The sequence below is a fragment of the Zingiber officinale genome, chromosome 2A, assembly GCF_018446385.1.
Source record: "Zingiber officinale cultivar Zhangliang chromosome 2A, Zo_v1.1, whole genome shotgun sequence".
Lineage (NCBI taxonomy): Eukaryota > Viridiplantae > Streptophyta > Magnoliopsida > Zingiberales > Zingiberaceae > Zingiber > Zingiber officinale.
This window is the reverse complement of record NC_055988.1, coordinates 109,022,126-109,035,749: the sequence shown is the minus strand read 5'-3', so window position 1 is coordinate 109,035,749 and position 13,624 is coordinate 109,022,126.

The window sequence follows — 13,624 nt, the reverse complement described above, 5'->3', positions numbered from 1 at the left end:
CTGTAAGTACCTCTACTACTTTAGATTTATTGCATATGGACTTATTTGATTGTAGTAATGTCATTTCATTGAATGGAAGTAGATATTGCTTAGTGATCATTGATGACTTTACTAGATATACATGGACTTTCTTTTTGAAAAATAAGGATCAAACCATAGATATTTTTGTTTCCTTTTGTAGAAGAACTGAAAATGAAAAATCAACAACAATTAAAACAATTAGAAGTGATCATGGTGGAGAATTTCAAAATCATAGATTTTTAGAATTTTGTCAAGAAAAAGGATATAGGCATGAGTTCTCTACTCCATGGACCCCACAGTAAAATGGGGTTGTGGAGAGAAAGAATCGAGTCTTGTAAGAGGCTGCACGAAGCATGATCAATGAGTACTCACTACCGAGCTACTTATGGGCTGAAGCTGTAAATACAGCTTGCTATGTGCAAAACCGAGTCTTGATACATAGGTTTTTAGGAAAGACTCCCCATGAACTTTGGTTTGGAAAACCCCCTACAATTAAACATCATAGGGTGTTTGGTTGTAAAGTGTTTATCTTGAACACCAAGGATCATCTTGGAAAGTTCACGGCTAAGGCTGATGAAGGGATACTGGTCGAGTACTCTCTCATCAGCAAAGCCTATCGAGTTTACAATAATAGGACTAAATTGATTGAAGAGTCCTCGGATGTAGCATTTAAAGAAATCCCTAAATCAAATGATCAATCGAGGGATGTAGGAGAAATTCAATTTGAACTTAGAAAGCTAAGTTTGAATGATCAAAACATAGAAAGAGTCAAAGTTGACTCCGATGACGATGAGCAAAGGCAACAAAGGGCTCAGGCTGATCCTTTGCCTGATACTGAGTCTTTGCCTGTGCCTAGTGAGACCACTCATGCGGCACCACCGACGCCAAGACAATCCAGGATAGCCTCTAGTCATCCCCAAGACCAGATTGTTGGAGACATCCAACAAGGGGTTAGGACTAGATCATTCTTTAGAAATGAGTCTAATGAGGTCACCTTGATCTCGGAAATCGAACCAAAATTAGTTGATGAGGCATTGCACGATCCTGACTGGATCATAGCTATGCAAGATGAGTTAGGTCAATTTGAAAGAAGTCAAGTGTGAGACTTAGTTCCTAGACCTAAGAAGACCACTATTATTGGAACCAAATAGGTCTTCAAAAATAAGTTAAACCAAAAGGGAGAAGTCGTAAGAAACAAGGCAAGACTTGTAGCCAAGGGCTATAGTCAAGTCGAAGGCCTCGATTATGATGAGACTTATGCTCCCGTGGCCCGATTAGAGTCCATTCGTTTGATGCTAGCTTTTGCTGCACATAGAGGCTTCAAGGTCTATCAAATGGACGTTAAATCGACCTTCTTAAACGGTTTCATTAAAGAAGAGGTCTTTGTTGAACAACCACCGGGGTTTGTGAATACCGAAGCTCCAAACCACGTGTACAAGCTCAAGAAAGCTCTTTATGGGCTTAAACAAGCACCTCGAGTTTGGTATGAAAGGTTGTCAACTTACTTACTAGAAAAGGGTTTTGTAAGAGGTCAAATAGATCCAACACTATTTCTGCGTAGAGATGGTGAAAACATATTTGTAGCCCAGGTGTATGTCGATGACATAATTTGTGGCTCAAATAACAAGGGCTATTTGAATGAATTTATCACTCACATGGAAAGTGAGTTTGAGATGAGTCTGGTGGGAGAATTGACATTCTTCCTTGGACTTGAAATCAAACAAACTCGAGATGGTATTTATGTCCATAAGATGAAATACACTCAAGAGATGCTCAAGAAATTCAAAATGAGTGACTCTAAGGAAGTATCCACTCCAATGGCGACAAACACTCGCCTTGACAATAATGAGAATGGAAAACCAGTTGATCTAACGCAATATAGAAGCATGATCGGTAGTCTTCTATATCTCACAGCTAGTCGACCGGACATACTTTTTGCTGTGGGCATGTGCGCTAGATATCAAGTCTGTGCCAAGGAATCTCATTTAATTGCAGTTAAGAGAATCCTGAGATACCTTAAGGGCACAATTAGAGTAGGTCTATGGTACCCTCGTACGGAGTCTTTTGACTTGATAGGTTATACCGACTCCGATTATGCTGGGTGCAAATTGGATTGGAAAAGCACTAGTGGGGGTTACCAATTTTTAGGTTCATCATTGGTTAGTTGGTCAAGTCGGAAGCAACATTGCGTTGCTCTCTCCACGACCGAGGCTGAATACATTGCCATGGGAGAGAGTGTATCACAATTGTTGTGGATGATCCACACCCTAGAAGATTATGAGCTTTCGTATAAGGGAGTGCAAGTGTTGTGTGACAACATTAGCACAATAAACCTAACAAAAAATCCAGTCCATCATTCAAGGACCAAACATATTGAAGTGCGTCATCACTTCATTAGAGATCACGTAGCTAGGGGAGACATTGCGCTCACATATGTTGAGTCAAAATCAAACCTAGCTGATATTTTCAGCAAACCCCTTCCGGAAAATGAATTTAGTCATTTAAGGAGAGAATTGGGAATGTGTTTGGCTCAATAGGCCATTAGGACTTCATCATGATCAATAAGGACAATTAAAACGACAAGAGAAATTGGGAAATTAATTTGGGCAACTTGGGGACATCTCACACAAACTATAAGGTTTAACAAATTATTTTTGTTTGCTAGAAATGGGGTGAGATGCTAGGATCAGCCAAATTATTCAAAATGTATCATGCATCTCTTGAATAACTAGGTTGAAGAGACATAAATTGAGTATGGGGAAGACCATTACATAATTCATGTGTATTTGGTTCCTAGATCTTACTCATATATTCCAACCAAGGAAACTTGGTTGGACCTTTACCTAGAAATTATCTAACTATGGATGATGTGGCGATTGATACCTTTGATCGATACCTTTCATGATTTTGATTGAAAATAGGACAAGTTGTTGAAGTAATGATAGCAATTTGGATATATTTTGACAAACTTGAAACTGATCATAGCAAGGATGTGTTTTGAACCAGGTAATAAAAAGCATGAGTTTTGATTAATACCTTGGTTCACTATAGATCATAGTTTCAGAAGTTTCTCTGGTTTTGAAACCTTAAGGTTCAAAACGTCTGAACTCTATGCGTTTGGAGTTGGTCTGAGTTTTTAAATGTTTGGAACTTTCCGGTTCTGAACAATTTCAGACCGTAAGAGCTCATCTTTCGGAAATATTTATGTTTGTAGATTCTTCAGGTTATAGGCTCTGAATTTGGAAGTTTCTGAACTTTTTCAGTTCAGAATCTTCAGAATTTTCGATAGAAAATTTCTACGAAATTCAGTTACTGAAATTTCAATTTGTCAGACACTAATCGGTCCACAGCCCAATCAGGAGAGGCTGGATCAATCTATCGACCAATCCAGAACTCTCTGTTTGTTTACTGATCAGTCCAGAGACCGATCAGGTTATTCTGGCACACAAGGAGGCTTCCTGATCGGTTCAGGGACCGATCAGGAGGTTCCCTGATCGATCCGCCGACCGATCAAGGTATTCCCTGACCGATTCCCTGATCGGTCAGGATCTCTTATGATCGGACGGCTGTTCGATCATAATCACCCATTCCTCTTAACTCTTCCCGATCCAGATACATGTGTCTGACCTGGATATTAGCTATTTTCATATATTTATGCTACTCATTTTTCTATTACTTGCTTCTCTTTATGTTTCAGTTCTTATTGGCTATTTATATACTTTTCATATGTCATATCTTGATTGTACACTTAGAAAGAATTCTATGTGGATTAAGAAAGAGACAGTATGGGTTAAGGGGGAGTCCTTTAAGTCCTATTACCTAATTTACACCTTTTCGGTGTTTGACAAAGGGGGAGAAGATAACTAAGTTTAGAGATGAATGAAGTTTTGATTTTAGGGGAGAGGATAACCTTGAGGATTATTGACTTCCTTACATAGTGTTGTATCCGTCTTAGGGGGAGGATCTTGATTCCCCTAAAATTATGGAAGATGAGTATTTCTGATCTAAACTTAAATCGTGTTGTCAAACAACAAAAAGGGGGAGATTGTTGATACAGTCTGACCTGGTTGTTGTTTTGATGTTGACACTGATTTAAGTTTGTATCAGATATTAATTAAACTCAGATTGATTACTGATCAAGGTTGATCAGATGGAAGAGAAAAGTCCAAGTATGGAAACTTGGCACGCGGAGTCGGAGAGGGCTCGGTAGCTCATTCTCTGGACTAGGTCAGAGAGGGCTCGGTAGCTCGTTCTCTGGACCGGACGGAGTCAGAGAGGGCTCGGTAGCTCGATCTCTGGACCGGACGGAGTCGAAGAGGGCTCGACAGCTCGTTCTCCGGACTAGGTCAAAGAGGGCTTGGTAGCTCGCTCTCTGGACCGGACGGAGTCGGAGAGGGCTCGGCAGCTCGTTCTCCGAACTAGGTCAGAGAGGGCTTGATAGCTCGTTCTCTGGACTGGACGGAGTCGGAGAGGGCTCGGCAGCTCGTTCTCCGGACTAGGTCAGAGAGGGCTTGGTAGCTCGTTCTCTGGACCGGACGGAGTCGGAGAGGGCTCGATAGCTCGTTCTCTGGACTAGGTTAGAGAGGGCTCGGTAGCTCGTTCTCTGGACCGGACGGAGTCAGAGAGGGCTCGGTAGCTCGTTCTCTGGATCGGACGGAGTCGGAGAGGGCTCGGCAGCTCGTTCTCCGGACTAGGTTAGAAGGCTTAGTCTGGACCGGACGGAGTCGGAGAGGGCTCGGTAGCTCGTTCTCTGGACTAGGTCAGAGAGGGCTCAGTAGTTCGTTCTCTGGACCGGACGGAGTCGGAGAGGGCTCGGCAGCTCGTTCTCCGGACTAGGTCAGAGAGGGCTCGGTAGCTCGTTCTCCGGACTAGGTCAGAGAGGGCTCGGTAGCTCGTTCTCTAGACCAGGAAGGCTTTAGGATTTAGGGCTGGGAAGCTCTAAACCTACACAGGCATTGGATCGGTCTGTTAACCGATCGAGTGATACTATGGTTATCTGATCGGTCACCAGACCGATCAGTAACCAATCAGTAACTCACTGTGAGAATTACTGATCGGTCTGTAGACCGATCAGTAACCAATCAGTAACACTCTGTGAGATTTACTGATCGGTCTGGAGACCGATCAGGAGGCAATGAAGTTCGGGAGAGAGTATAGGGGATCGGTCTGTGGACCGATCCACCTATAGCTTGATCGGTCCACAGACCGATCAGAGCTCTCCTGGACCGATCAGGCCATAGCCTGATCGGTCCAACAATCTGCTATTTCTCTGTAACTTCTGATCCATCTGATTTAACCATCTGCTGTTAGCTTTTTAAGTTGCAGGTTGCAGGTATCATGCTAATGCTTAAAATTCAAATTAAGCTCCATCAGAAGAATAAGACAAAGGGTTCTTTCTACTGTGTTTCTCTACAAATGGTGCAATTGGAGCATCAACGGTTACTGGCTGCGATCAGGCTGTGATCTGGCTGCGATCAGTTGGGAATCAGCTTGACTCTTGCTCATTGGTTCGAGCTTAGAGACCCCAGTGAAGACCATGAGTTCTATTGGTGTGAGTTCAGAGAACCAGAGGAGGAGGAAGAGTGATTGGCGACGTCGTAGCTTGCAGTAGGGATTCGGTGCAGGTTGACAGCAATTCGGGACAGGCTGTGATCTGGCTGTGATCAGTTGGGAATCAGCTTGACTCTTGCTCATTGGTTCGAGCTCAGAGACCCCAGTGAAGACCATGGGTTCTATTGGTGTGAGTTCAGAGAACCAGAGGAGGAGGAAGAGTGATTGGCGACGTCATAGCTTGCAGCAGGGATTTGGTGCAGGTTGACAACAATTTGGGACAGGCTGAATGCAGTGGAAGTAGAAGCATAAGAAGAAGGATGAAGAGAGGTTCGAAAAAAAAAGAAAAAAAAGGGAACTCTCGGTCGATCAAGCAAGGGTGCTGAGCTTTGAGTTCTTGGCTGTGCTTCCTTCTTGTGCTCTGTTTAACTGTTGTCTTCGCGTGGCTGTGAGCGTTTTTCTTCATTCTCTTTAGCCACTGATCTGTAAGTCTTGTGCTTTATTTACATATCTTCTGAGACTTTATGGAGAGGTTTCTCCACCGAGAAGGAGAAATCTTTAGCCGGTATCTATCCGGGGTGTGATCTACCGAAAGATCAAGGGATCGTCCACTTTACGGACACGCCGAGGAGTAGGGGCAAGTTATCCCCGAACCTCGTACATACTGGTGTTAGTGGTGTGTGTCTTTCTTTTCCTTGTATTAGATTTTCATGTGCATATTTCCGCTGCGCTAACGATTTGATTGAAGAATTTAGCTAAGTTTTAGAGGAGGCTATTCACACCCCCCCTCTCTAGCCATCCGAAGATCCTAACAATTATAAATGTCTAATGTCATCAATTAAAGAAGTCATAGTTTAATGTGATCTAATTTATGATTAAGGAATATGATGTTGGTGCAGCGGAGTGCCGGTAAGAGGGGGGTGAATTGCTGAAAACAAAAATTAAACTATACCCTCCTCGTACTTTCAACTCAGTTAGTGCAATAGTTAACAAAATAATAAAACAGTAAAAGAAAGACACAGAAGAATTAACCTGGTTACAACCAAGGAGGTTGTTAATCCAGGGCAATAGAAGCGCACTAAAAGAAACTCTCCTTTGCTGAAGGCGGAGAAGCCTTTTACATTTTCAAAAGCTCAGAACTATTGCTAGGAAACACTACAGATTGAATGCTTGAGTTGTTGTTGAATTCCTAGCTCCAGGGGCCTTTTTATAGCTCCTGGAAAGTCTATCCCGAGGGTCCAAGGCGCCTCCAACAAGGTTTAAGGCGCCTCCAGCTCGGTCAGCGAATAAAACTTTATCCGCAGCGCAAACGGTCAAAATAGACTGTTGAAGGCGCCTTCATCAAGCCTGAAGGCGCCCTTGGAGGCGCCTCCAAGCCTGATGGAGGCGCCTCCAAGCTGGCAGCTCAACATTCTAGCTTGTTTCTTTGCTCCACTTTGACTTCCGACGCTCCGATCTTTTGGGTGATTATGGCCAACCGAAATAGGACTCACCCGAAACCAATTTCCGGCCTTCCTCGAGCAGCCTTCCGTCCCAGCTTAACGTCCCTCGAACGTCGCGCACGCTCTTCACGCCCACCGGAGTACTCTTCCGCAGCTCTCTCGTCCTTCGGACGCACCGAGCCCGTCGGCTCCCTTACCGTGCCGTCCTTCTCGCTAGCTGCGTCTTCCGCTCGACTTCCTGTGTTCCTAAGCTCCTACACACTCAGACACAGGGATCAAACACAGCAGGACCTAACTAACTTGGTTGATCACATCAAAACTACCACGGGGTCCAACAATCTCCCCCTTTTTGAAGTGCAACAACCCAAGTTCAAATTAGGGTTAAAATAGACATAAAGAGTAATTTTAAAGAAAAAATTACTAAACTAACAAGTTGAGCATAATTTTTGTAATTAGTAAAATTGCAACACTTTTTATAAAAGTAATAACAGAAATTTTAAATTTTTCTAACTCCCCCTAAACTTGTACTTTTCTCTCCCCCTTTGATCACAGCAAAAATGAGGTTAAGAAACAAATGACTTAAGTTAAGTGAAATGTATAGAATTTAAAAAAAATTCTAAGTTAAAAATGAATTAAAAAAAAATTCTAAGTAAAAAAAAAATTTCTAAGCCAAATTTTGAATTTTCAAAAAAAATTTCTACCTTAATATGAATTTATTAAAAAAAATTTCTAAGTCAAAATGAATTTTTCCCAAAAAATTCTAAGTCAAATTTTTGAATTTTCAGAAAAAAAAATTTCTAAGTCAATAAAAAAATATCTAAGTCAAATTTTTTTTTAATTTTCACAATCTGACTTTTTAGAATTTTAAAAAGATTAAAAAAACTTTTAAAGCATTATTTGATTCTAGTTTAATGCTTTTTCAGAAAGTTAATTAAACATTTTCTTTCAATATTTTAGCTTCCAGGTCGTGGTGAGGCACTAGGCCTTCTTGGTTATTGGAGCAACAACCACTTCCTTAGACAAAGCTACCATAAAGAATTTCAATGTTTAATTTTCTCACTTTAAGCTTTTAATTTTTTGAAAAATTAATTAAGCACAGATTTTGGAACCCAATAGAGGTTCCTTCCTACAGGATTATTCAAAAATCTAGGGGGTACATAGTTTCTTGGTATTTTTCTAAGTTGACCTTGATGCTTCCTTATATACCAATTTAATTTACCATAAGTTCTAATTTTTGACTTTGGAAATTTCTTTAAGCATTCATCATTTTTCAATTTTTCAATTTTTCAATTTCTAATTTTAAATTTTCATTTTATGATTTTAGATGATCATACATTTCTAACGGGCATGCTCTTGCTAAGTTCAATTTAGTTCAGCATTCTCTTTTTCTAATTGATCTAACTCTTTAGAAAGAGACTTGATAAATTTGAAAGATTGAGTTGGGGTTAGATTGCGTACCTTACTTACCTGGTCTGGTGACGCTCCCCCTTCACTACTGCTTTCTTCTTCTGATGTTCCTCCCCCTTCATCGATGCTCATCTTTGAGCTGGACGTTTCTTCTTTCTGATGGTTGGCCATCAGTGCTAGTCCCGAGAATTCTTCGACTTCCGATTCGGAGGATGACGAATCATCCCACGTTGCCTTTAGGTTCTTGTGTTTGGAGGGTTCTGGCTTCTTGTATTTTGGCTTTTCCCTTTCTTTCTCCTTTCTCTTTAGCTTTGGGCAGTCATATTTGATGTGCCCCTCTTCGTTGCAGTTGTAACAGCGAACAGTCCTCTTCTTTCGATGATGCCTCTGCGATTTAAATTTGTTAGTACTAAAAAATTTATTGAAGCGTCTTACCAGTAGTGCCGCTTCAAATTCGTCGACTGAGGCTTCGGAGTCAGAATTGTTCATCTTTGCCTTTAAGGCAATGTTCTGACTTGTCTTCTCTGCTCCGTTGGGTTCTGAAACTCGAGATTCGTGAAGTTCAAAAGTGGAAAATAATTGTTCTAAAGTACTTACCTCGAGGTCCTTAGAGATGTAATACGTATCTACTAAGGAGGCCCACTCTGGAGTTCTCGGGAAGGCATTGAGCACGTATCGGATGGAATCCCGGTTGGTTACCTCTTCTCCAAGGTTCGTTAGTTACGTTATCAGCTCCTTGATTCTCGCTTGGAGTTGCGCTACCTTCTCGCCTTGGTTCATCCGGAGGTTCGTTAACTGGTTCCGGAGGATATCGCACTTCGCTAGCTTCGCTAGCTTCGCTTCGGAAGTACCTTCGTGAAGCTCCAGGAATTTCTCCCAGAGATCTTTCGCTGAGTCGTAGCTTCCGATTCGATTTACCTCCTGCGGAGTAGGTGGAACTCTGCCTTTCCGTTGGCGACGAAATCGGCTTGCTCCTTCTTGCTCCATGTGTTTTCTTCTTTGTCTTTCGGTGCTGCAAAACCATATTTCATTGTAATAAGAATATCAAAATCCGTTTTAAAAAATACCTCCATTTTGCGCTTCCAAGTGGCGAAGTCTCCGTCGAACTTCTGGGGATGGATGTTCGCTTCGGCCATCGTCTTGATCGTAGTGCTTCAGTTGGCGGTTAGTCCTTCTGAGGCGATCAGGCTCTGATACTACTTGTTGGTGCAGCGGAGTGCCGGCAAGAGGGGGGTGAATTGCTGAAAACAAAAATTAAACTATACCCTCCTCGTACTTTCAACTCAGTTAGTGCAATAGTTAACAAAATAATAAAACAGTAAAAGAAAGACACAGAAGAATTAACCTGGTTACAACCAAGGAGGTTGTTAATCCAGGGTAGTAGAAGCGCACTAAAAGAAACTCTCCTTTGCTGAAGGCGGAGAAGCCTTTTACACTTTCAAAAGCTCAGAACTATTGCTAGGAAACACTACAGATTGAATGCTTGAGTTGTTGTTGAATTCCTAGCTCCAGGGGCCTTTTTATAGCTCCTGGAAAGTCTATCCCGAGGGTCCAAGGCACCTCCAACAAGGTTTAAGGCGCCTCCAGCTCGGTCAGCGGATAAAACTTTATCCACAGCGCAAACGGTCAAAACAGACTGTTGAAGGCGCCTTCATCAAGCCTGAAGGCGCCCTTGGAGGCGCCTTCAGCAAGGCTGGAGGCGCCTCCAAGCCTGATGGAGGCGCCTCCAAGCTGGCAGCTCAACATTCCAGCTTGTTTCTTTGCTCCACTTTGACTTCCGACGCTCCGATCTTTTGGGTGATTGTGGCCAACCGAAATAGGGCTCACCCGAACCCAATTTCTGGCCTTCCTCGAGCAGCCTTCCGTCCCGGCTTAACGTCCCTCGAACGTCGCACACGCTCTTCACGCCCACCGGAGTACTCTTCCGCAGCTCTCTCGTCCTTCGGACACACCGAGCCCGTCGGCTCCCTTCCCGTGCCGTCCTTCTCGCTAGCTGCGTCTTCCGCTCGACTTCCTGTGTTCCTAAGCTCCTGCACACTCAGACACAGGGATCAAACACAGCAGGACCTAACTAACTTGGTTGATCACATCAAAACTACCACGAGGTCCAACATATGACTTAAGGGTTTAATTGTTATGAATAAATTAATGTGGATACCATGTGTAATTTCTAATTTGTTGAGGGGCCAAATTATAAATAAGCAACCTAGGCTTCTATAAATAAGGGTTATGGTCCCAGTTTGCAGATGATACTTTTGTTTTGTTTCCTCATCGACAAAACTCTCTGGATACTAAGGAAGATCTGCAAATTGAAGATCTTGCCTAAAATCGATTGCATACTATGGATTCTGGTACGCTTCCGTAATTTTATCTATTCCGTTTACAATTTCTTAAGAATTGAATAGAATGCATAAGTTTTATGTGTTGGTTGCTACTTGGAAAAACCTAATGGTTCCATTGTACAAAAATTTTGTACAAAGGTCTGAACCTTTTCCTAGCTACCATGTGTTCTTTTAAATTAAACTTGGATCGCCTGCGGAACTTAACACGTTTGATCCAAAGTTTAATTTATTTGTTCTTTTAGGTTTATACTTGGATCTCCTGCGGAACTTAACACGTTCGATCCAAATCACCTAGGTTATTAATTCCATTAAATATTAATTTCCAAAATTGGCTTCCAGGACTGCATGGCGAGACACATAGCCTTCTTGGATATGGGAACAACCACCACCGCCTAGACAAAGCCTTTTAAGGAAAGTTAATATTTAATTTCCTTAAATAACTTTAGGTCGACCAAAAAGAACAATCAAATCACAAGGAAAAGAAAAACAAAAGAACACAACATCGAAAACAAATTCGAAATACTAGAATCGCATGCCTCTTGTATTTGGTATTTTTACAAAGAAATAAAACTAGTATGATGCGGAAATTAATTACTAGTATACATTTTCTTTTGCAAACAAAAACCTCTAGGTCTTCTACCGTATTCCTCTTCTAACCTCGGACGTTGTGTGGGCAATGATCTTCCGAGATGAGAAACCACCAAAGCACCTTGTTCTCCTTCTTGTAAGGTTCGGCCAAAACAAGAGCACCTCCAAGGATGAAGAGAAAACACCACCAATGCTCCAAGGGATGCAAGCTTTCTCTCCTTCTTCTCCAAGCTAGAATCCGACCACCACTTGATCTCCAAGAGAGAAGAAAGTTTCGGCCACAAGGATGGAGAGAAGAGAAAGGGAAGAGGCCGGCCACACCAAGGAAGAAAAGAGAGAGAAAATAATAGAGGTTGTTCACCTTGAAAGCTCTCAAAACCCCCTCTTTTATAATCCTTAGCTTTGACAAATAAGGAAATTTAATTACAATAAAATTTCCTTAACTTTCCTTGACATGAATTAATTAAGAAAAATTAAATAAAATTTCCTAATTGATCATATCATGGTCGGCCACCTCATGGAGAGCAAACAAGGCAATTTTCAATCAACAATTAAAATTCCTTATTTGTCTTCGGAAATTTTAAAAAATAAAATTTCCCCAGTGCGAGTTATAAGTGAGCATGCTCTCACACCCAACGACCGAGATGCATGGTCGGCTGTCCCAGACTCTCGCTCCAGTGCGAGTTATAAGTGAGCATGCTCTCACGCCCAACGACTGGCAGGTCGGTTGTTCCAGACTCTCGCCCGAGTACGAGTTATAAGTGAGCATGCTCTCACGCCCAACGACCGGCAGGTCGGCTGTCCCAGACTCTGACCCCAGTGCGAGTTATAAGTGAGCATGCTCTCACGCCCAACGACCGACAGGTCGGCTGTCCCAGACTCTGGCCCCAGTGCGAGTTATAAGTGAGCATGCTCTCACGCCCAACGACCGAGCTGCTCGGTCGGCTGTTCCAGACTCTCGCCCCAGTGCGAGTTATAAGTGAGCATGCTCTCACGCCCAACGACCTCTTGGTCGGTGCTCACCGCTCACTTACAGTTATAAGTGACACTCATCACACTGACTCACTCGCCGCTCTGCCCGGCACGCATTACACTTGATTCACTTGCCGCTCTGCCCGACACTCTCATATCACGTTTTTGCTCACCGCTGTTCCTCGGTTGGCACTCATCGCTTCACTCGCCGCTCTGCTTGGCACTTATCATCCGCGCTTCGCTCATTAATGTGGCCCGATCGGCGCTCACCGCTTTACTCACCGCTCTGCCCGGCAATTATAATCCACGTTTCACTATTCGCTGTGGCCCGATCGGCGCTCACCGCTTCACTCACTGCTCTGCTTAGCATGCTCACGCCCAATGACCTTCTCCTAGACTCTCGCCGATCCACGAAGTTATAAGTGAGCATGCTCTCACGCCCAACGACGGGCAGGTCGGCTATCCCAGACTCTCGCCCCAGTGCGAGTTATAAGTGAGCATGCTCTCACGCCCAACGACCGGCAGGTCGGGTCCCAGACTCTCGCCCTAGTGCGAGTTATAAGTGAGTATGCTCTCACGCCCAACGACCTCTCGGTCGACACTGACTCACCCGCGCTCTGCCCGACACGCATCATGCTTGACTCACTTGCCGCTCTGCCCGGCTCTCTCAGCTCACGTTTTTGCTCACTACTATCGCTCGATCGGTATTCACCTCCTCACTCACCGCTCTGCTCGGCACTTATTATTTGCTTTTTTGCTCATCACTCTTGCCCGGTCGGCGCTCACCGCTTCACTCGCTGCTCTGCTCGGCACTTATCATCCGTGTTTTGCTCGTCGCTGTTGCCTGATCGGCGCTCACCACTTCGCTCGCCGCTTTGCCCGACACTTATCATATTTGCTTCGCTCACCGCTCTATCCGGCTCTCGGCATCCGCGTTTCATTCACCGCTGTGGCTAGGTTGGCATTCATCGCTCACTTGTCGCTCTGCCCTTCATGTTTCGCTCATCGCTGTTGCTTGGCTGTTTACTTGACCACTCACTGGTACCACTCGTCTACTCGCTTTACGCCGATCGACCCATTGCTTAATGCTTTTCTCAGTTACGCACTCGACATCGCTCGCTCGATCTTATTATGCCATATAGGCATTCTCTCTGTTTCCCTATTGACACTTTTTGGTCACCTAGTCATGATTTATTGTCGTCCGAGCACATGCTCTACACCATTCGCCCATCATCTTTTGACTCGCTTGACCTTTTTGGTCACTCGGTCGTCATTTTTCTGGTCGCGCTCATGGCCTTGCTC